The sequence below is a fragment of the Schistocerca serialis genome, chromosome 9 (assembly GCF_023864345.2).
Source record: "Schistocerca serialis cubense isolate TAMUIC-IGC-003099 chromosome 9, iqSchSeri2.2, whole genome shotgun sequence".
In the NCBI taxonomy this organism is placed as follows: domain Eukaryota; kingdom Metazoa; phylum Arthropoda; class Insecta; order Orthoptera; family Acrididae; genus Schistocerca; species Schistocerca serialis.
The window spans coordinates 136,439,487-136,464,742 of NC_064646.1; positions in this window are offsets into that span (position 1 = coordinate 136,439,487).

The following is a 25,256-nucleotide window of genomic DNA, read 5'->3' on the forward strand; positions in this document are numbered from 1 at the left end:
TAGGTGTTCAGATAGATAGTAAACAGCCGTGGAAAGCCAACGCTCGGAATCTTGTTGAAAGACTTAATTTTTACTGTCCGAACGGTATCTGAAGTAAGTGATCGTTCGATACGTAAATTAGTCTACTTTGCTTATTTTAATTCGCTTATGTCGTACGGTATTATATTTTGGAGTAACTCTTCCCATTAAAAAAGGATATGTTTGGCTCAGAAACGGGGAGTTCGGACAATGAGTGGTGTAAGTTCGTGATCCTCTTGTCGACAATTGTTGATATTGGCCTCTTAATAGTATGTATAAGAGTACTCTTTATTGTCGTTACTTGTTAACAATATCATCTCATTCCCAAGAATTAGCATCTTTCACTTGCTAATACTTGGCAGAAATCCAATCTGCATTTGGATCGCACTTCCTTAACTCTTGTACAGAAAGGTGTGCAGAATACTGCTGCATCCATGTTCAGTAAGCTACCACAAGAATTCAAAAACCTTAGCAGTAATCCACCCACGTTCAAATCGAAACTGAAGAGTTTCCTCCTCGAAAAATTAAGCTGATTCCTAGGCTATATTGGTGATTGGGTTGCTTAAGCTTATGGGTTGACTTTTTTGGGTTCATAAACATTTTATTTGATCTGTTATTACCTTTATCTTATAATTTCATGTACTGACGCGTCCCATGAACTTGGAGATTTGCTCCTCAGTTTGGTCCTATGGAACGAGACGTGTGAATAAATAAAAAATTCACTCGCTGTAATTTAAGCTGTCGTAGGTTGCTGCCTAACCACGCAGTCGGTAGTTGCCACATACTTGTATTCGAAAATAAAGAGCCAAATATTTGTGAGAAGAAAGATTACGAATTTTATTGCAATTCGTTTTGGTCGCAACATTTAAAGCTGTACTCTTAGGTTCCCACATAACCAAACGCTCGAAAGGCGGGACAATTCGGAAATAAAGAGCCAAATATTTGTGAGTAGGAAGAATATGAAATTTATTACAGCTCGTTTCAGTCGCAGCAATTTAAGCTGTGCTCTTTGGTTCCTGCCTAATCACACACTCGGAAATCGCTAAATAATTATTTCATCCTTTTCAAATCAGTCGAAATTTAAATAATAACGTTTACTGAAAAACCGTATCACATACATAAGAAAGTCCCAGAATGTGTTAACAACGATACTATGATTAAAACTGCATTTGACTGGATGAGAACCCACACCTTTAGAAATTCGACTTTACCCCTTGCACTAACACTTAGTCGTATGATGTTTCCCTCCAGTCTTGGTTATCATGTTCTCTCTTGATTGTTTATGTCGTTGATTCGTTTAATGATAATGGTAACGTGTTTATGATAAATTTTCAGTGCTCTGTTACCTTGTATCGGCATACTGTAAATTACAAAACAAGCACGTTTCGTGCTTAGTTTGTAAATTATTGGCGACAATAACTCAATCTTGAGAGAGCACACTTATATGAAGGCATTAACAGTTGATAAATCATTATGTGACATTTTATGATAGCAATAATTACAATAAGTCATTCCAAGAGTGACTAATTTTTGTAAATTTACGATACGCGCACAGCAAGTCTTGACACGGCCCTTATCAAACGCTAACGGAAGACGATAGCCGTTCATGCGGTCGTCGACATTGCGTGTGACGTCAAAATGACGTCACACTTGCGGCAAGTATTGTGAAACGAGCGTTACCCCACTGCATTCAGTAATGTTCGGCTGCTAACGAAACCAAAGAATAGTAAATGACAAAACAAAGAGTAAATACCTGTCTTAGCGGCACGCAGCGAACTGAAAGGACTACGGATATTAATTGGGAGTAAATACGTCGACTTTCGCGTTAGTCCATTCTGTGGAGGAAACCATGGATCGCTGAACTAAAATCGGATTACATTGTTCGAATAATAGTGCGGACACTGAAATAGCGTTCTAACCTCTTTGAAAATATCTAAGATTGCAGCATTAGGGCAGAAGTAACCATATATAAGAAATTCTAGGATCGACTATTAAAAAGTCCAAATTATCTTCTATTTTCATGACAAATGCCGATTGTGGATAACGATGTCCTTATTTCATTAGCCACCGAATTCATATTAGTTCCCGGGCACTGCATTCCACGGAACTCGAGGGCGGTGGACACCACGAACGTTTTTAGCCGTAAACATGAAACAGTTTATTTCGAAAATTAATATGGTTCAAATGGCTCTGAGCACCATGCGACTTAACTTCTGAGGTCATCAGTCGCCTAGAACTTAGAACTAATTAAACCCAACTAACCTATGGACATCACACACATCCATGCCCGAGGCAGGATTCGAACCTGCGACCGTAGGAAAATTAATTGTAAAAGAATTTTTTCCCTCATGTCGCCTTTCCCTCATCACTAAACAATAGTTTGATTTTCAGTTGCGTAGCCTTATGCCTGAATTAATATTTTAGAGGGGAATAAAAAAAAAGTTTGTAACTGGATCGTTACGAATTTCTCGCGGAAGTGTCCGAAAAATGTGCTGAAACTGAAAAGCAAGGCGGCCGGAATCGGCTATTACAGTGTAAACTCTGCCAAGTGGTGTTCTCATGCCAGGCAAAGCGCTAGCGAGTAAAGTGGCAATGTTCCAACACTCGCAGTACGGTATGCTGCATTGCTGTCCAGTACACGCCACGTGGCCTTCTCTTTTCATTCATTACGGGCGAGCTGGCGCTGTGATTAGCACACTGGTCTCACACCCGGGACGGCGACGGTACACGTCCCTGTGTGGCCACGGTGATTTAGGTTTTCCGTGATTCCCTAAAAATCATTACTGGCAAGTACCGGGATGATGCGACTGAAAAGGGTACGCCGGATTTCCTTTCTCATTCTTTCCTAATCAGAGCTTCTACTCCGTCTCGAATGACCGCAGGTCAGCGGGACGTTAAGCTGTAATCTTCCATACTTTCTTCCACTATCACTATTCATAACGCCGACCGCTGTGACCGAGCGGTTCTAGGCACTTCAGTCCGGAACCGCGCTGCTGCTGTGGTCGCAGGTTCGAATCCTGCCTCGGGCATGGATGTGTGTGATGTCCTTAGGTTAGTTAGGTTTAAGTAGTTCTAAGTTTAGGGGACTGATGACCTCAGATGTTAAGGCCCATAGTGCTTAGAGCCATTTGAACCATTTGAACCATAATCATCATCAATAAATGATTCAGAAATATGTGTGGGGTTCATAACTTATCTTTACAATTATATCTGTAATGGTTTTAAAATATATTGAGATAACAGCAACTGATTTTCAACATGTGTCAGGATAATTCGAGAGATGCTTTTTTATTTTATTTTTCAGGTGCCGCAGATTTGATGGAAAATGTTGACTCCACAGACGAAAGTTTGGCATGGTTCATCGAGACGAAGTCCCATACCCAAGTGCAACGAAACTTTCGGACACAGAATGGAAGGAAATCAATGTCCCGAACACGTGTTCAGGATGTGAGTACGTCATTTATTGAAAACCGTAGTGTTCTCCACAAACAGGGGGAGTGTCGTCCATCCTTTCCAGACCAAATAGACAAGGTATGGCAGTCGTTTACAAGCAGTCCGGCAAAACCAGTGCGTACGGCGACCAAAGAGCTGAAAATGCCACTTACCAACAGTGGACAACGCCCTGCACAAGAGGTTACGACTTGATGCCTCCAAGGTGCAGATGCGACAACCACTGCAGCCGATGAACAAACAGTGCAACCAGCTTGCAGTGCGTACACCACTTCAGATTGCCGCACACAGTACCTATTCGTGTACCCAACACACTGAATCGTCATAAGTTTCATATATGGGAATCAGAATGTCCTCATGTTATGCGTGAAATAGAAAGGTACAGCCCCACGGTCAGTGTGGGACGCGGACCTATGTGCAATTACATCATTGATCCATTGGGCTATTCTTTTCCAGCGAGGCTACTGCCAACAGCGAAGTTTATCTGAGCATTATTACAAGAGTGTGAAACACCTTCATCCTGACGTCATATTCTATCATGGTGGAGCGCGAACTGGCTGGTCTGTCAGTTTCTCGATGAAAAGTTTCCGAATCGGTGGATTGGATGAGATGTGCAGTTCGGCGCGTACCATGACCACCTGGCTTCACAACACTAAAACTCTTCTTAAAGGATTTTGTAAAGGATTAGGTGTACCGAGCCAAAGTTTCAGGTCTAAAGGACTTGAAGACATGCATTCGCAATGCGACTGAACATCACCATGGACTTCCAGTAGTGTACAAAGAGGGAACTTGAACAACGAATGGATGTTATCCATGGCAGTAGGCGGGCGCTAAAGACTACACTGTTGAGTGCCCATAACACCATATCCATCCATCCATGGCAGTAGGGGTGCACTTACCGACGTGAGTGAATGAAAGAACAAAATCTAATACAGTACTGGCCATTAAAATTGCTACACCAAGAAGAAATGCAGATGATAAACGGGTATTCATTGGACAAATATATTATACTAGAACTGACATGTGATTACATTTTCACGCAATTTGGGTGCATAGATCCTGAGAAATCAGTACCCAGAACAACCACCTCTGGCCGTAATAACGGTCTTGATACGCCTGGGCATTGAGTCAAACATAGCTTGGATGGCGTGTAAAGGTTCAGCTTCAAAACGGTACCACTGTTCATCAAGAGTAGTGACGAGCCAGTTGCTCGGCCACCATTGACCAGATGTTTTCAATTGGTGAGAGATCTGGAGAATGTGCTGGCCAGGGCAGCAGTCGAACATTTTCTGTATCCAAAAAGCCCTGTACGGACCTGCAACATGCGGTCGTGCATTATCCTGCTGAAATGTAGGGTTTCGCTGGTATCGAATGAAGGGTAGAGCCACGGGTCGTAACTCATCTGAAAAGTAGCGTCCACTGTTCAAAGTGCCGTCAATACGAACAAGAGGTGACCGAGACGTGTAACTAATGGCACCCCATACCATCACGCCGGGTGATACGCCAGTATGGCGATAACGAATACACACCTTCAATGTGCATTCACCGCGATGTCGCCAAACACGGGTGCGACCATCATGATGTTATAAACAGAAGCTGGACTCATCCGAAAAAAATGACGTTTTGCCATTGGTGCACCCAGGTTCGTCGTTGAGTACACCATCGCAGGCGCTCCTGTCTGTGCTGCAGCGTCAAGTGTTCAATTGGTTCAAATGGCTCTCAGCACTATGGGACTTTAACATGTGAGGTCATCAGTCCCCTAGAACTTAGAACTACTTAAACCTGACTAACCTAAGAACATCACACACATCCATGCCGGAGGCAGGATTCGAATCTGCGACCGTAGCAGTCACGCGTTTCCAGACTGAAGCGCCTAGAACCGCTCGGCCACAATGGCCGGCAGCGTCAAGGGTAACCGCAGCCATGGTCTCCGAGCTGATAGTCCATGCTGCTGCAAACGTCGTCGAACTGTTTGTGCAGATGATTGTTGTCTTCCAAACGTCCCCATCTGTTGGCTCAGGGATCGAGACGTGGCTGCACAATACGTTACAGCCATGCGGATAAGATGCCTGTCATCTCTACTGCTAGTGATACGAGGCCGTTGGGTTCCAGCGCGGCGTTCCGTATTAGCCTCCTGAACCCACCGATTCCATATTCTGCTAACAGTCATTGGATCTCGGCCAGCGCGAGGAGTAATGTCGCGATACGATAAACCGCAATCGCGATAGGCTACAATCCGACCTTTATCAAAGTCGGAAACGTGATGGTACGCATTTCTCCTTCTTACACGAGGCATCACAACAACGTTTCCCCGGGCAACGCCGGTGAACTGCTGTTTGTGTATGAGAAACCGGTTGGAAGCTTTCCTCATGTCAGCAGGTTGTAGGTGTCGCCACCGGCGGCAACCTTGAGTGAATGCTCTGAAAAGCGAATCATTTGCATATCACAGCATCTTCTTCCAGTCGGTTAAGTTTCGCGTCTGTAGCACGTCATCTTTGTGGTGTAGCAATTTTAATGGTCAGTAGCGTAAATTATCCAGTCACATGCTGAAAACTAGTAGTTATCATCTGCACTGAAGAGCGAAATGTTAGTAAGGTTTAAGTAGTTCTAAGTCTAGGGGACTGATGACCTCGGATTTTACGTCCCATAGTGCTTAGAGCCGTTTGAACCATTTGAACTATTCATAGCCCCTTCAGTGTTTCTCTAACGCCAGCCCCGTGCACGAGTGCTGACCTGATCTACTAATAACTAGAAAACAGAACATAAACCAAAATGAAGTTCTCGAAGTCGGTCAGTTGAAAGCGTCTCTTCGATAAGAAATTTTGCGTCCTTGCTGGCTTGGGGCGCCATACGCAGTTGCCCAGTGGGACACACATAAGCAGCGGCGACCTCGGCCGTTCTTCCAGTCCCACTCAGTGAAGGGGAAGCTGTTGGACAGCGACCGCTCCCTTTCACCAGCTGTTTGCCCGTCCGTCGCTACCGCTGTGTGCAGGGTACAGCCTAGGTACAGCGACCTCCGGTTGACTCAGCGCGGCTCACAGTCCTCGTCTTCCGGGCGCTAATGACGCGGCCGTCGGCCAACCGTGAGCGCTGTGAGTCATTTTCAACGTGCGTGCCCACAAGGTCAGCAGTTGCACCATCCCGCGCCTTCTAGCGTGGTCAACTACCGGCAGGTCTCACTTCGCCTCAGACTACCTGTCCTGTACACAAGATCTCTCACACGAGCATATCAGTACACAACTACGGCTCAGTAGCCCGCCTCCCCTTCGAATGCTAATGCAATATTTCGACTTCTGAGATAAACAGCTACAACAACGGACAGTTTTATGCAGACCTCCCAGGCTTTATGGATTACCAAATATACACAAGGAAAGTGTTCCTCTGAGGCCCATTGTTAGTGCAATCATTTCGCCCACCTACAGACTTGCTAAACATCTGGTAGGATTACACTGTTCAACAAAAAAACCTTTTTTTCTATTTCTCATAAAAAATATTGTGATCCTAGTTGTATTTTGAACGCTGAATTGAAAACTGTTTTTGGTTTTTTTTCTGTCAGGGATAGTTTATTAGTAATCGCAATTTTATATCTCTTTTCAGTTTCTGATATAGTGCAGCAACGGTGAGGTGAAATTCGACAAACAAATGCACATCTTTATGATGTTATAAGTTCATCACATTAATGGAGGGTGGGATCTAACGTATGACACAGTAACCTTTGTGTATACACATTGAAGCATTTATTTGACATGAGAAATTACAGAAAATTGACAAACAATGAGCCACTGCCTTGTAATGCACATCACTTTTTTCTCTTATATTGTGAATCTTTCTTCTCTCGAATGATATTCCAGCGATAATCTGCTAACATAGAAGGTACCCACTTCCCTTCATAGCGCCGTTCTGTGGTAGAAATGTCTTTATGGAATCTTTCCCCATGTTCATCCGATACGTCACTACAACTCTCTGTGAGGTAGTCCAGATGAGAGTCCATCATATGTACCCTCAAAGACATATTGCACCCCAAATCCTGATATACTTTGATCATATCCTTCACCATTGTTTTGTGGTTAGTAGCTCTTCTTCTTCCGAGGAAGTTTTCCGACACCATCTTGAAACAGTTCCATGCGGTTTTTTCTTTATCAGTTAAACATGCTTCAAAATTTGCATCTTTCTGCAGCTCCCTGATTTGTGGGCCTACAAATACACCTTCCTTTATTTTTGCAGCTGAAAGACGGGGGAATTTGGTAGCTAGATATGCAAACCCACAGCCTGTTGGATCCATGGCCTTCACGAATTGTTTCATCAGGCCAAGTTTGATGTGAAGCGGTGGAAGTAGTATATATTCAGGAGCTACCAGACTTTCACGTTGTACATTCTTTTCGCCAACTTTCCATCTTCGCCTAGGCCATTTCTTTTTCACGTAGTGAGAATTTCGGTCTCGACTATCCCACTCGCAAAGAAAACAGGCATACTTTGTGTAGCCTTGTTGCATTCCCAGTGTCATAGCAATTACCTTGAAATCTGCACATATTTTCCATTTGTGTTCATTGTATTTTAATGAATTTAGCATCCTTTGTACGAATTCGTAATTCTCTTTTGTCAAACTAGCGTAAGCTACTGGAACAGAGGGTATTTTATTTCCGTTATGGATCAAAACATCCTTCAGACTTGTTTTCGATGCATCTATGAAAAGTCTCCACTCCTGTGAAATATAACTGAAGTTCAGCACTTCCATCAGGCCAGCAACGTCATTGCAAAATGTCAGTGCTTCGTCAGTTGAAAAATAAGAAATAAAGGCATGTTCTCTGTGCCTGAACACACTGATTTTAGTACTTTGGTGCAGTAGATTATACTCTTGTAATCTTGAACCAAGAAGTCCTAGATCACGCACTAAATCATTTAAATCTGCCTGTGTTAACAAATGTGGCGATGACTCACTTGTGCAGTGATATAAAGAATCATCATCTGTGATTTCCTCAGTACTACTTATTCCACTGTCACTCGGAATTTGACCTCGATCTCTTGAAGGTACTGGAAGGCTGTCGGAATGCTGCACTGGTATTCTCGGTGAAGGCAGATCTGGGTAAACAATGTGCCTCTTTGACTTTTTGTTTGTGAAACCCTGAATTTTTGTCAGACAGAAATAACAATCAGTGACATGGTCCTTAGGCTCCCTCCACACCATGGGAACAGCAAACAACGCCACATTCTCTTTACCTTTCCACCACCGAATTAGTTTGCAGTAACATGTAGCACAACAGAAATGTGATGCCCATTCTTTATCTTGGTCTCCTACCTCTTCTCCAAAGTAATGTTTGTATGCTTTCTTTATGACTGAAGAAATTTTCTTCCTATTTCTGGCAAAAGTGAACTTCGCACAGATGTAGCAGAAGTTGTCCGGCTTATATCGACATCTACGACGACGTGGCATTTCTACAAATTTAAAAATACCACTTTGGCAATACACCTGTATTAAATTAATAGTAGGGAACTAGAGGAACGCTGATGTGTAAAAACAAGCAGTCGTTTTACCTTTAGCACCAGGCTCAATCAGTTTACACACAGGAACTAAAAATTTCAACCGTACCCGGAAATATGACAGACAGTTACTTGTCAGCCAAAACACCCACTCGTTAAGACTGATACAAATTGCGGCTAACACCACTGTTGTAAACTCGATGCACCTGCCCCTAGGAGGCGCGAAGTTTTACTGCCGAGGCAGCGACTGGCTGTCGCCGTTCGAGTTAATGAGATGTTTCAGGTGGTCTTAATGACATAGGTGTGGCGGGGGATAGCCTAATGATGTCTGATTCTTCCCACCTGCTGTTGCACAAGAAATTATCACGTTCTATCACTACTGGATGCGCCAACATACCCGTATTTCTCTATAACGTCTCTGTGTTTGCCATGAATTGTGAATATACATATATATACATATTACGTAAAAAGTATCCCTGACAACGATATTTTGTTTACATATTTGAATTTCCCACGGTAAAATGGTCTAGAAGCACATACTTTAATATCAGAAATAGAACCCATGTCGAACAGTGTTATTAGCACCGAAATTGGGACATTGTGAACACCATGTTGTCAACTCGCAGAAATTTGTTGAGACACTCAAGAGATTGAAGATAGGCCCAAACGACCTAATGGTTAGCCTGGAGGTTGTGTCAATTTTTACGAGGGTGCCAATACAAGATACGCTGGATCTTTTGGCCCATCATTTTCCATCTGGAATCATTAAGTTGTTCCGTCACGTCCTAACGAAAATGGTTCAAATGGCTCTAACTAACCTAAGGACATCACGCACATCCATGCCCGAGGCAGGATTCGAACCTGCGACAGTAGCGGTCGCGCGGTTCCAGACTGTAGCGCCTAGAACCGCTCGGCCACCCCGGCCGGCTCACGTCGTAATGACAACGTACTTTTTGTACTGTGATGAATATTATGAGATGACGGACGGCACAGCCATGGGATCACCACTGTCTCCAGCAGTCGCAAATTTCTTCATGGTGCACATTGAGGTTCAAATCAAATGACTCTGAGCACTATGGGACTTAACATCTGAGCCGACCGGAGTGGCCGTGCGGTTCTAGGCGCTGCAGTCTGGAACTGAGCGACCGCTACGGTCGCAGGTTCGAATCCTGCCTCAGGCATGGAAGTTCTAGGCGACTAATGACCTCAGAAGTTAAGTCGCATAGTGCTCAGAGCTATTTGAGCCATTTGAACTTAACATCTGAGGTCATCAGTCCCATACACTTAGAACTCTTAAACCTAACTAACCTACGGACAGCGCACACATCCATGCCCGAGGCAGGATTCGAACCTGCGACCATAGCAGCAGCGCGGTTCCCGACTGAAGCGCCTAGAACCGCTCGACACAACGGCCGGCGCACTATGAGGAGCAGGCTCTGCAAACTGCGACATTGCGGCCGTCTTGCTTTCTACGATTCGTTGATGACACCTTCCTGATATGGCCTCATGGTGAAGATAAACTACAGCAGTTCGTCGATCACATGAATGGTGTCCATCCCAACATTAAATATACTGTCGAGATGGAGAAGCACGGCAAGCTACCATTCTTGGATGTTTTGGTTGAGCGGAAGGCAGGAGGCCAGCTTGGTCATTCAGTGTACCGGAAACCAACTCACACTGATCGGTACTTGAACGCCAATAGTTTCCACCACCCTGTACACAAGAAAACGGTCCTGAAAACGCTGGTTCATACAGCCAAGATTATCTCTGACGACCACCTACAGTCTGAATTGCAGAGCTTAAAACGTGTTTTCGGGGAAAATGGATACAGCAAAAGAGACATAGCAAACACTTTCAAAGGTCGCCGACGAATGACGTCTGGTGAATCAGCAGAAGAGGCCAAACGGACTGGATTCCTACCATACTGTGGAGCAACTAGCAGCAAGTTAGGACGTCTGCTGCAGAAGCATGGGCTAAGACCAGTGTTCCGGCCCGCCCCCAAGACACGAGGTATGTTGCGCCCTGTTAAAGACGACATTGCTCTTCGAGTGTCCGGCGTGTATGGTGTACCCTGTGAATGTGGCAGCATGTGTATCGGACAAACAATTCGCACGGTTGCGGAACGTTGTACTGAGCACAAGCACCATATAAAACAAACGGAACTTGACAAGTCGGCCATAGCGGAGCATTGCCTTAAAAACGGACATAAAATACAGTTCGAGAATACAAAAGTGCTGGCTCATGCATCTACATATTGGGACTTCGTTATAAAGGAAGCGGCCGAGAATCGATTAAACAACAACAACTGCAACTGAGACCAGGGGTGCACACTCAGCAGGGCATGAGGGCGGGCGTTGGACATCGAAAGAAAGCAAAAACAGATTGGCGACGCGGGAGCGGCAGTTTCAAACGTGGCGCCTGCCCCTGGCGCCACGTGACGTCACCGGTGCTGCCATGGGCAATAGCTCCGCCAGCTGCCCGGGCCGACTTACACGCGCGCCACATTGGGTCTATCTTATTGGCTGCTGATGATGTCATCATGCCTATATAAGCGAGAAACGGTAGCAGCCCCGGCAGTCAGTGAACTCCTGACGACGATGGCGGAGATGGTCATCGAAAGCTCGAGGATTTTATTCGAATTGACGCGGCTTGAAAACCGAGGTTTTACTCACCAATCTATTCTAAGCGACCTTTTGTCAGATTTCAGTTTATTTCATTTGCGAAATTAGATGTTTCTTTTTGCGGTCTGCAAAATGACTTTCTCGGTAGAAGAAAGAATTGAAATTGTGGAAGCTTATGTGAAAACAGGTTCGATTAAGGAAACTCGCGAAACTTTCGGGGTCAAGTGTCTGGATAGAGGACTACCAGCAAAGAAAGCAATACAGGGTCTGTATAAAAAATGGCGCGTCTGCGAGCCTGTGCAAAATGTAAAACGACAAAGAATTCCTTCAGTTCGCACACCAAGAAGCTACTGTAAACATTCGTCGCGGAATTATTCAGACTCCAAAGAAGTCTACACGCAAATTAGCCCAACAGGCGCATTTAAGTTGGAAGAGTTGCCAGTGGATATTGAAAAGTCTTAATATGAACCCATACCCCGTGACGGTTGTGCAGCAATTACGGCAAGACGACAGCCAAAAACTTGTAGACTACTGCACGTGGCTTTTGAACAACATCATCGATGGTTTATTAGACCCCATTACATCTTTAGTGATGAAGCACAGTTTCATCTGTCCGGTCAAGTGCATTCCCAGAACACGAGGTACTGGGCAACGGAGTATCCTAACACAACACGTCAGCAACCGCTCCATGATGAAAAAGATCTACGTTTGGTACTGTGTAACGGGAACGCGCATCGTTAGACTATTGTTTTTCAATACCCTCAACATGGTTGCATTTGTGGAAATTTTTTATAGATTTTGTGCTCAGCTCACTGAATGTGCTCTTCCAGCAATATGGTGCAAAATGCCACACGTCTGATGGTATCCCTGGAATGAGTCCATGATTTCCTCACTGAGGAACGAACTGTCAGCGCACATTTATGGCCACCACGTTCGCCGGATCTAACAACATGATGATTCTCTCCTGTGGGGCCACTTGAAGAGCAAGGTCTGCCGGCCGCGGTGGTCTAGCGGTTCTGGCGCTGCAGTCCGGAACCGCGGGACTGCTACGGTCGCAGGTTCGAATCCTGCCTCGGGCATGGGTGTTGTGACGTCCTTAGGTTAGTTAGGTTTAAGTAGTTCTAAGTTCTAGGGGACTTATGACCTAAGATGTTGAGCCCCATAGTGCTCAGAGCCATCTGAACCATTTTGAGCAAGGTCTACTATGAAACAAATTCATACGCAGTCAGGAACTGAGACAACATCCACCTTGAAGTTCCAGTCATCGATATCGAACTTCACGCCAGATGTACCTGTAACTTCAGCGAAGGGTGGAGGAACTGAAAAAAGCCTAAAGATTGCTATTGCTGTCACTGAACATTAACGTACAACTTGATACAGAACGTCATAGAGTATAATCGACGACAAACCTTCATGCAGAGTTCTGTCTAACACAACCATCGCACTGCTGGTTCGGTAGAGAGACGATGCTTTCGTCGTTGGCAATAATTGCGGTCTGGGCTGACTCCGCTCAGGCTAAGGAAGCGAGCTGGTGCGGTGGCGTGTGGAAACTGTGTTGGGCGTGTCTATGCCGATACTGCTCATTCGTCGCTGCTTCCAGCATCGATTGTACTTACTTGTGGTTTCATCGTGAAGTACCAACCTTGCCTCGGCACGATACCACAACAACAGTAAAGTTTTAGAAACACTTGACGATCTGCAGAAGTTATAGAAACATTAGTCAATTTCCTGAAGTTATAGAAAACATTTGACAATCTGTTGAAGTTACAGAAACATTTGACAATCTGAACACTTAGGACAACTTTTAACAACGAGCGAAAGGATTCTTATAGAAATAAATAAGGCATAACATTGGCTTGGAATTCATTGGGAATTAAATTCCCAAAGTGTCTTAAATGAAAATTCTACAACCAGTGCATGCTTCCAGTAATAGCTCATCGAGAGGAAAAATGAACTTACATGCTCAAACAGTTTTACAGGGTTGCCGAAAGAGAAGTGGATCAATTCATAGTGAGCATTACAAGAAGAGACAGAAAAACAAACAAATGGATAAGACGAAACACAAGATTTGAGAGTTGATCGTGGCTGTCAATATAGCGGGAATAAAAGCAAACAAGGCCAAAAAAAATTGTCACCCGGAGGAAATAGCAAAGTTGATTGGTGTACTAATAGTAGTTGTAGTTTTATTCATTTGCAGATGACTTTTACAAAGATAATGGACACGTCATGATATTACAATTTAAGAAAAACGAAAGTAATGTAATCTATATGTACAGGGCATTACACATACTTACAGGTCTAGTATGACAATGATGGGACAAATTGACAAGCAGTCGGCCGTGGCCTTATAGTAGGAACTATCCCGGCATTTGCCTGAAGTAACTTAGTAGAATCATGAAAAACCTAACTCAGGATGGCGGATGAAGAGAGGAACTTCCATCCTCCTGAATACAAGGCCAGTCTGTTTAAAACAATTCTACCTCATTCGGTTTTCAATAGTGTACAAACAGTTTTGCAAACAAGTCATTTAATAATTTTAGAGGCTAGTGCTACACTGTTCATTCCTCACTCCCAGTCACTGCACACACTACACAGGCTATACACACATCGTTTCATAATACACACACACACACACACACACACACACACACACACACACACACATACATACACACACACACCTGTTTTCCACTTTGCGTAGGACAGCTTCCCATTTGCTAACACCGTCCCTAGATTTGAACTTGCACTCATGTAGTTAGTTTGGCCAGGTAGAGTAACTGAGGACATGGAACTCGTTCATTTGGTGATCCCAAAGGACTCGACGGCAGAAGTACACGGCTTTAGATGTTGCGAGAAGATTTTCAGATCTAGTTCTATTGAATGATTACGACGTCGATTTCCACTTCAGAAAGAATACATCAAACTGCAGTCACTGGTAAATAATCAGGTCTCTTCGCCAAGGTTTACCATTGCACTGAAATACGCCTTATACAAATCACGGTATTTAGAGGATCAACTATGACAACTTGAAATCCCGATGATTGTTGTTTGACACTGTGTTATCCGTCTGTATATTATGTGAAAAAATTCCGTTCAGTTTTATATGCTTGGTGTTCAAAATGTCCAAATGTATGTGAAATCTTATGGGACTTAACTGCTAAGGTCATCAGTCCCTAAGCTTACACACTACTTAACCTAAACTATCCTAAGGACAAACACACACACCCATGCCCGAGGGAGGACTCGAACCTCCGCCGGGACCAGCCGCACAGCCCATCACTGCAGCGCCTGAGACCGCTCGGCTAATCCCGCGCTGTTGTGTTTGGTGTAAAAGACGTCGTGTTTTAAGTATTTCTTTACAGATTATGATTATTGTAATGATTTTGTATCATAATAATGAGTTACTTATTACTTTCAATTAACGAAACGCAAGTATGTGAAACAGAAAACTAAAAACAGTGAATGTAAAACTTAAAATAACAATTTAAAACATAAAACGAGTATAAGTAAAATAAATAATTAGGATGATAATGAAGGTTTAGATATTCAAATTAGGTATGTTGAAAATACTCGGACAGCACAGTGTGTGCTTCAGAAAGCAGCTTTGTTACAGATGGTTGAATGTGGCTTGAAAGCTTCTTTAATTTATGTTGATACAAAAGTTCTCATTATTCAAAATTAGCTAGCGGGGATGGGATATTTTGCAAAATTTTAGTTATTACAGAAGTTGATCATTCCGTTTCCAAAAATGTTAATTATGTCTCAGGTCTTATGCGGAAATTAAGTTTCGTATGTCATCGTTTCGAATATGTTCCCTTTAAACCTAATATGCCAAATTACATATTGAGGTTATTTTACCTGTTAGAAGCGAAACTGGGCACAAAAACCCCTACTGGATTATTTTTCCCTGTCTACAGATCCGCCAAGTTTCGTCAAGATCATTTATTGACACGTGTCAATGTTCCCTTGTTAGTGCTGCGGCAGTTGCGACCGTGCAGAAAACATGAAGTAGTAAATTAAATGAAGACTGTTACACGTAGAGAAAAAAATAGTGCTGTCGGATATGTACCAACTAGCATAAAAAGAACCTAAAGCAAAACTAGTTTCTTTTCACGCATGTATATTAAGCCCGCTACATTATTTGACCTTTCACGTATACAGCTATTAGAACATAAAGGTAGTTTGTCTGTTCCATGCTATATGTGTTCACAGACCTCACTTGATTTTCATGGTTCAGTACCTCAAATACCTGATTTTAAGCAACTAGTTAAACTTTAGGTTCTTTTTACACTATTTTGGTACGTATCCGATAGCACTATTCAAAATGACCTCTGTCGGTCATTAGATATTAAGGGCGATGAAGGCGGCGTTGTACGTCCTTTCACGCAATTACATTAATCCTGTCACACTAATTTGACCCTTTTCTGCTCAATAGCGCTTAGAATTTAATACAGTAACTTAACACACTTATCCAACCGTATTCATCAAATACTATCACCGACCCCAAGTAATTGAAAAATGAGTTATTCATCCCCCAGATTTTTAGCCTGCTTCTATCTGATGGTATTTTGTCTATCCTGCGTGCATGCGCGTTGACCATCCGTGGAATTTGCTATCCCACATATATAGTTTCAGCCTATCCACGTTCTATAGCTCTATAAAATTGTGCTCGAGCTCGGACATTATACACTCCTGGAAATTGAAATAAGAACACCGTGAATTCATTGTCCCAGGAAGGGGAAACTTTATTGACACATTCCTGGGGTCAGATACATCACATGATCACACTGACAGAACCACAGGCACATAGACACAGGCAACAGAGCATGCACAATGTCGGCACTAGTACAGTGTATATCCACCTTTCGCAGCAATGCAGGCTGCTATTCTCCCATGGAGACGATCGTAGAGATGCTGGATGTAGTCCTGTGGAACGGCTTGCCATGCCATTTCCACCTGGCGCCTCAGTTGGACCAGCGTTCCTGCTGGACGTGCAGACCGCGTGAGACGACGCTTCATCCAGTCCCAAACATGCTCAATGGGGGACAGATCCGGAGATCTTGCTGGCCAGGGTAGTTGACTTACACCTTCTAGAGCACGTTGGGTGGCACGGGATACATGCGGACGTGCATTGTCCTGTTGGAACAGCAAGTTCCCTTGCCGGTCTAGGAATGGTAGAACGATGGGTTCGATGACGGTTTGGATGTACCGTGCACTATTCAGTGTCCCCTCGACGATCACCAGTGGTGTACGGCTAGTGTAGGAGATCGCTCCCCACACCATGATGCCGGGTGTTGGCCCTGTGTGCCTCGGTCGTATGCAGTCCTGATTGTGGCGCTCACCTGCACGGCGCCAAACACGCATACGACCATCATTGGCACCAAGGCAGAAGCGACTCTCATCGCTGAAGACGACTCGTCTCCATTCGTCCCTCCATTCACGCCTGTCGCGACACCACTGGAGGCGGGCTGCACGATGTTGGGGCGTGAGCGGAAGACGGCCTAACGGTGTGCGGGACCGTAGCCCAGCTTCATGGAGACGGTTGCGAATGGTCCTCGCCGATACCCCAGGAGCAACAGTGTCCCTAATTTGCTGGGAAGCGGCGGTGCGGTCCCCTACGGCACTGCGTAGGATCCTACGGTCTTGGCGTGCATCCGTGCGTCGCTGCGGTCCGGTCCCAGGTCGACGGGCACGTGCACCTTCCGCCGACCACTGGCGACAACATCGATGTACTGTGGAGACCTCACGCCCCACGTGTTGAGCAATTCGGCGGTACGTCCACCCGGCCTCCCGCATGCCCACTATACGCCCTCGCTCAAAGTCCGTCAACTGCACATACGGTTCACGTCCACGCTGTCGTGGCATGCTACCAGTGTTAAAGACTGCGATGGAGCTCCGTATGCCACGGCAAACTGGCTGACACTGCCGGCGGCGGTGCACAAATGCTGCGCAGCTAGCGCCATTCGACGGCCAGCACCGCGGTTCCTGGTGTGTCCGCTGTGCCGTGCGTGTGATCATTGCTTGTACAGCCATCTCGCAGTGTCCGGAGCAAGTATGGTGGGTCTGACACACCGGTGTCAATGTGTTCTTTTTTCCATTTCCAGGAGTGTACATACACACGCATTAACTTCCTGCGCCTTTGACCCGGTCATGGGATCACTTTTGTAACACATTTTATGCCAATCACATGGAAGAAGACGATTTCTCAATTTGCGCATGCGCGTTCCTTTCTGACAATCTCACAGCCTAGCTGCCGGTGCCACCTCAGTTTACCTGAGAGCCCACGACCCACCGAACGTTGACTGGGGTCAGAAAGCACGTTTCTGACGTTTGAGCCAAATACAGCTATTGACATGGTACACACGTACCGTTTCTTTTACATTTCATGCGAGTCTTTTGCCCTTTGGGGCGTTCTGTATTAATGTTGGACCAGGCCTCTTTAGTGTGTTCCGAAGAAGGCGTGGTTATCCGCGCCGAAACCTAGGTCAACGCCGCCCGCGGTGGTCTAGCGGTTCTAGGCGCTCAATCCGGAGCCGCGCGACTGCTACGGTCGCAGGTTCGAATCCTGCTTCGGGCATGGATGTGTGTGATGTCCTTATGTTAGTTAGGTTTAACTAGTTCTAAGTTCTAGGGGACTGATGACCATAGATGTTAAGTCCCATAGTGCTCAGAGCCATTTGAACCATTTGAACCTAGGTCAACATCCAGTTTCTACACCACTAGCCATTAAAATTGCTACACCAAGAAGAAATGCAGATGATAAACGGGTATTCATTGGACCAATATATTATACTAGAACTGACATGTGATTACATTTTCACGAAATTTGTGTGCATAGATTCTGAGAAATCAGTACCCAGAACAACCACCTCTGGCCGCAATAACGGCCTCGATAAGCCTGGGCATTGAGTCAAACAGAGCTTGGATGGCGTGTACAGGTACAGCTGCCCATGCAGCTTCAACACGATACCACAGTTCATCAAGAGTAGTGACTGGCGTATTGTGACGAGGCAGTTGCTCGGCCACCATTGACCAAACGTTTTCAGTTGGTGAGAGCTCTGGAGAATATGCTGGCCATGGCAGCAGTCGAACATTATCTGTATCCAGAAAGGCCCGTACAGGACCTGCAACATACGGTCGTGCATTATCCTGCTGAAATGTAGGGTTTCGCAGGGATCGAATGAAGGGTAAAGCCACGGGTCGTAACACATCTGAAATGTAACGTCCACTGTTCAAAGTGCCGTCCATGCGAACGAGAGGTGACCGAGACGTGTAACCAACGGCACCCCATACCATCAGGCCGGGTGATACGCCAGTATGGAGATGACGAATACACGCTTCCAATGTGCGTTCACCGCGATGTCGCCAAACACGGATGCGACTATCATGATACTGTAAACAGAACCTAGATTCATCCGAAAAAATGACGTTTTACCATTCGTGCACCCAGGTTCGTCGTTGAGTACACCATCGCAGCCGCTCCTGTCTGTGATGCAGCGTCAAGGATAACCGCAGCCACGGTCTCCGACCTGATTGTCCATGCTGCTGCAAACGTCGTCGAACTGTTCGTGCGGATGGTTGTTGTCTTGCAAACGTCCCCATCTGTTGACTCAGAGATCGAGACGTGGCTGCACGATCCGTTACAGCCATGCGTATAAGATGCCTGTCATCTTGACTGCTAGTGATAAGAGGCCGTTGGGGTCCAGCACGGCGTTCAAATCAAATGTTCAAATGTGTGTGAAATCTTATGGGACTTAACTGCTAAGGTCATCAGTCCCTACGCTTACACACTACTTAACCTAAATTATCCGAAGGACAAACACACACACCCATGCCCGAGGGAGGACTCGAACCTCCGCCGGGACCAGCCGCACAGTCCGTGACTGCAGCGCCTAGACCGCTCGGCTAATCCCGCGCGGCCACGGTGTTCCGTATTACCCTCCTGAACCCACCGATTCCATATTCTGCTAACAGTCATTGGATCTCGACCAACGCGAACAGCAATGTCGCGATACGATAAAACGCAATCGCGATAGGCTACAATCCGACCGTTATCAGAGTAGGAAACGTGATGGTACGGATTTATCGTCCTTACACGAGGCATCAGAACATCGTTTCACCAGGCAACGGCGGTAAACCGCTGTTTGTGCATGAGAAATCGGTTGGAAACTTTCCTCATGTCAGCACGTTGTAGGTGTCGCCACCGGCGCCAGCCTTGTGTGAATGCTCTGAAAAGCTAATCATTTGCATATCACAGCATCTTCTTCCTGTCGGTTACATTTCGCGTCTGTAGCACGCCATCTTCGTGGTGTAGAAATTTTAATGGCCAATAGTGTATTTGCAATCGAGGCGGATTCTTTACCATCATTAAATGATTCGCGATTGCTGTTGCGCTGCAATGTTAAAAGTTCTCAACCTGAAGTTTGTGGAGATGCGTAGATGTGGCATGTCCCCATATGGGAATGCATACAACATACAACATAACTGGTCGCATTACCGATTTATAAAGTAGGAGACAGTTTTTCAGGTTCATAGAAGACCTTCTGGATACAGGGCAGCTAATAAACCGTGTGCTTTGATCGCGGCGTCGGTTATATGTTTCTTAATGGTAAGACGATTGTCGAGGTGAATTAAAAGACATTTGGCGGTATCTGTCCAAGGAATACATTCACTGAATAGCAGAAGCGAGGTATGTCAATCCTGCTTTTACTTGCATGAGCCATGTCTTGAGTTTTGTCGACATTTATCTCGACCCGTCATGCCGCAAACCATTTTTTAAGCAGTTGTAGAGCCCGCTGGAGTTTATCATGAACGTTCGGTACGTTGTCAGAACAATATATCGGCATATCATCAGTGAAGAAAGCGATATTGACCGGTCGCAAGACTGGTGTCTCTGATAAATATGTAGTAAACAATGTCGGTCTCAAAAGGTTATCTTGTGGGACGCCGGCGCTTACGGAGTAGGCGCAACACCGACTCAAAGGAAGGCCTCGGCGCTTGTTGGTGACGTCACGTCAGCTAGGCACGGCGAACGCCAGGTCTGTTCCAGGCAGAAACTCCTGGGCGTGCTTACCACTATAAATCTCTTATTTTTGGACAAACTGTTTGGTATTGTTTTGGATTCTGCAGTTTTATTTAGATGAAAGATTTTCTTACTGTCGTAAAGCTACAAATGAAGATCATAGTTCTGTATTACTGAATCCTGTCGAAACAAACGTAGATCAATAAGAGAAGATGCCTTGCCCCATTGCAAGCTTCGGAAATTTTACATTCAAGTAACTATATTTACTTGATCCATTTTGTTATAGAAACTTACCCCAACCCCCTTATAATGAACTCGTTTCTTTTATTTATTTTCGTTTGACATCGTCACTGGAAATTTGAACTAATTTACGGGTGTAAATGTCCAACTGTTGCCAGTCATTAGATTACAGTCGTTTTCAACGAAAGGAATTCTAAACAGGAAACAAAATAGCTTCATACATCGAAAATACTGCTGAGCTTAAAATTTTTTAAACATGCATATTAGAAAAGATAAATATTCCCCTCTTGCAACTGAAAGGAGAATATAAGATAAAAAATTTGATTTGATAAAACAAGTATCTCTCTTTTGCCTCTTCTTCTGTCCCCCACCCCTTCCGCCAACGTGTACAATCGCAAGATATTTCATTAACATTCAGTGCTCCTCACCCCATAGTCAACCAAGATACCTAAAGAAGAGCACCAATATGTTCACAGTTTCTTGTAAAAGCAACCCTGTACAAACGTAACTTCCTCTGATTTACAAATAAGCAAAGAAGCAGGAATTCTGTTGCTGCTGGACCGTGAAGTTGTTTTTGTATGTCAATAGTTAAAACAGGTGGGAATTAAGTTCAGGAGTACACTATTTGTTAAGAAGTGTAATGAATTGCACAATTAATTGATTGCAGAAATCTCTCAGAACAATGTGTGTTGGTCAACTACCGCCAATATTTTCACATTTTCCTGTGTCAGAGAGGGAGACACCACCATTATGAGAATGCCTGCAACAGACATGGCGTTCGCCGTGCCTAGCTGACGTGACGTCACGAACAAGCGCCGAAGCCTTCCTTTGAGTCGGTGTTGGTAGGCGTCAGGCGCAGAGTCACCAATAAACACAACAGTCTTTAAGATAAGGAATAATTAATCTGACAGCATATCGTGGCAATTGTAATTTTATTAACTTATACAGTAAACCATTATACCACACCTTATCGAAGGCTTCAGCAATATTCAGATATACTGCTGCCGTGGACTCAGCACCATTATAACCACCTGTAATTGCTTTCACTGGCCGCAGCAACTGTAGTGGGTCTGAATGTTCTGGACGAAATCCAAACTGCGTATGTGGGAGAACTGATTTGTCGTTGCATGCTTTGCAGAGTCTAAGAAGTATGACACGCTCTGTTGCTTTCGAAATGGGTGATCAGAAACTAATTGGCTTTTAATTTTTGGGATACTTATGGTTTGTGTGGATATAGCAATCACCTTGGCATGCTTCCACTGACTGGGAAAAGTCTTAGCTTTAACAATGAATTAATGGTGATGAGCAACACTCTTCGGGCACTGGGAGGCAAGTTTCGTAACATGTTGCGTATCCCCGTCAATACTAGGCGATTTAAGTGATTTTTAGGTGTAACAAGACTTTGTTAATTTTCCGCACATTAGTGAAATCGATGCGCTCATTTTCATCATTGATGTAAATGGTGACGGTATCATTAACAGTAACGATGTTGTAGGTAGCGAAGAGTGCAGAAAGTGGAGTAAAGGATAATGATGCACTTTCTTTTGCCAAAGCCTGCGCCTTTCCTATTGGTGAAGTAGCCGTACTAGGTCCGTCATGGCCGGCCGGAGTAGCCGAGCGGTTCTAGGCGCTACAATCTGGAACCGCGCTACCGCTACGGTCGCTGGTTCGAATCCTGCCTCGGGTATGGATGTGTGTGATGTCCTTAGGTTAGTTAGGTTTAAGTAGTTCTAAGTTCTAGGGGACTGATGACCACAGCAGTTAAATCCCATAGTGCTCAGAGCCATTTTTTAGGTCCATCATGCTGTGGTGGAATAACAGTCGGATCACGAAGAATTTTCCAAGTAACACTCCAGACAGAATTTGAACCTGGGTTATTCAGTTTAAGTCTGTAGTGCCATGCGTCGTTTTCATGTTGCTTCATTTTTTTGCTTAGTTCCCCATTAACCATATTGAACTCTGTTGTTACTGTTGGATTACGTGTCTATTGCCAGAGTTTCCGTATGTAGTTCTTAGTTTTCTTCAACCGAAGAAACTCAGGAGGAAATTCAGGGGTGTAATTTGTGCGACGGAAGGGGGGGCGAGGTGCGGAGGTCCTGTAATCAGTAGGTCGGTAAATAATACAGCTTCCAGTTCCAGTTCTCCAACAGTGTGTATATAAGGGACAACATCAATCATTATACAGTTTCTAGTTAATATTTCTGCGCGGCTTGATTATCTCTCTCTCTCTGGCTGGCGACATATCTCCGACGGGTACTAATAACTTGTTATGATAAGAATTTAGGGTACAAAGAGTTACAGCAGTTATAAAGGTTGGCACATTTTTATAGAGAACGATGTCCAGAACGTCGGATAAGAACGCCGTATTTGTGGAGCAGTAAGTTGGTTCATTTGGTAAAAGAATCGCTGGATTGGATATATTGTAGCCGGCCGCTGTGGTCGAGTGCTTCTAGGCGCTTCAGTCTGGAACCGCGCTGCTGCTACGGTCGCAAGTTCGAATCCTGACTCGGGACATGAATGTGTGTGATGTCCTTAGGTTAGTTAGGTTTAAGTAGTTCTAAGTCTAGGGGACTGATGACCTCAGATGTTAAGACCCATAGTGCTTAGAGCCATTTGAACCATTTGATATACTGTAATAGGTAAACAATATATTTCCAGTAGGGTTTGTGGTCCCTGAATGCCACAGGGGATGTTTAGAAGTGTATGTATTGTAAGAGGTAAGCAATATATTTCAATTAGAGCTGGTGACCCCTGAACCCGCTACTACTAAGGGTTCAGTAGGGCCACCCATGACACTAGTAAGATCAGCCGGTATACGCTTTCTCTGGGGTGGCTGGAATACGGAGGCTAATGTTATGTCACCCTGTGACGTTTGTTCCTTCACAGTTGTTGCTTGTAGTCCGATTGTCTGCAGGAAAAGAATTTCCCAACCGTATGTTTTGCCGGACAGTACGGCAGTGTCACCGCCAAGTCGGAGCTGTCTGTCAGTGCGGTGGCATTTAAATCGTGGTATCCGAAAAGTTTCGGAAAGTCGCAAGTGAGTTTCACAGAATAAAATTACATCAGGTAAGACTTCACTAATGAAATGTTTTAGTTCAGGAACTCTGTTTTATATGCCGTTTGCACTTCAGGAAATGACTTTAAGGTTTTCCACTGCTACATTGTTCGCCATTTAAGGATTGTTGATCAATAGATGTAATAAGATTTCTGATATTGGCGTATTTTGTGGTGAACTGATGATCATTGCTAGACATCTACAGAGCCAGTTTAATGGATCTTTTACTCTGGGATGGGCTAACATTCGTAAAAGATTATTAAGTTAGGACCGGCCGCAGTGGCCAGGCGGTTCTAGACGCTTCAGTCTGGAACCGCGCGAACGCTACGGTCGCAGGTTCGAATCCTGCCTCGGGCATGGATGTGTGTGACGTCCTTAGGTTAGTTAGGTTTAATTAGTTCTAAATTCTAGGGGACTGACGACCTCTGATGTTAAGTCCCATAGTGCTCAGAGCCATTTGAACCATTTTTTTTATTAAATTAGGTATGACATCGTCATAGTGTCGGAGAGGAGGCGTTGAAATACGAGGGTGCTTTGAAAAGTTCTCGGAATCACCATGAGAGGTCAGCGCTAGCGCAACTAGTCGTTCATGTGATATTCATTGGACTGTTGCCTATAAACACGAGCCACGTCAGCGCTCTTGGAAGAGAGGTTCAAAAATGGTTCAAAAAAATGGCTCTGAGCACTATGGGACTTAACTTCTGAGGTCGCGCGGTTCCAGACTGTAGCGCCCAGAAAATGGTTCTGAGCGCTATGGGACTCAACATCTGACGTCATTAGTCCCCTAGACTTAGAACTACTTAAACCTAAGGACATCACAAACATCCATGCCCGAGGCAGGATTCGAACTTGCGACCGTGGCAGCAGCGCGGTTCCCGACTGGAGCGCCTAGAACCGCTCGGCTACCGCTGTCGGCTTGGAAGAGAGCTGTGGCAGTGACGTGGTTCTGTTGTTGTTCCAACGTAGTGATTTGCGAAGATGGAAAAAATCGATATTCGAGCAGTGATTAAGTACACCATAAAGAAAGAAGAAAGGTATGAAAACAAAGGACATTCATACCGATTTCCAGAATACACTGGGGGATTCTGCTCTTTTATATTCAACCGTTGCCAAGTGGGCAAATAAATTTAAATATGGTAGGATGAGCTTAGATGATGATCCGCGCAGTGGTCGGCCAAAATTTGTAACTACTCCAGAAATCATTGCAAAAGTGCACAAAATGATCATGGAGGATCGCCGATTTAAGGTGCTTGAAATTGCTCACGCTTGCCAGATGTCATTTGAAAGGGTATATCACATTTTAACTGAATTAGAAATGAAAAAATTATCTGAAAGATGGGTGCCGCGACTCTTGACGCGCGCCCGCGTGTGC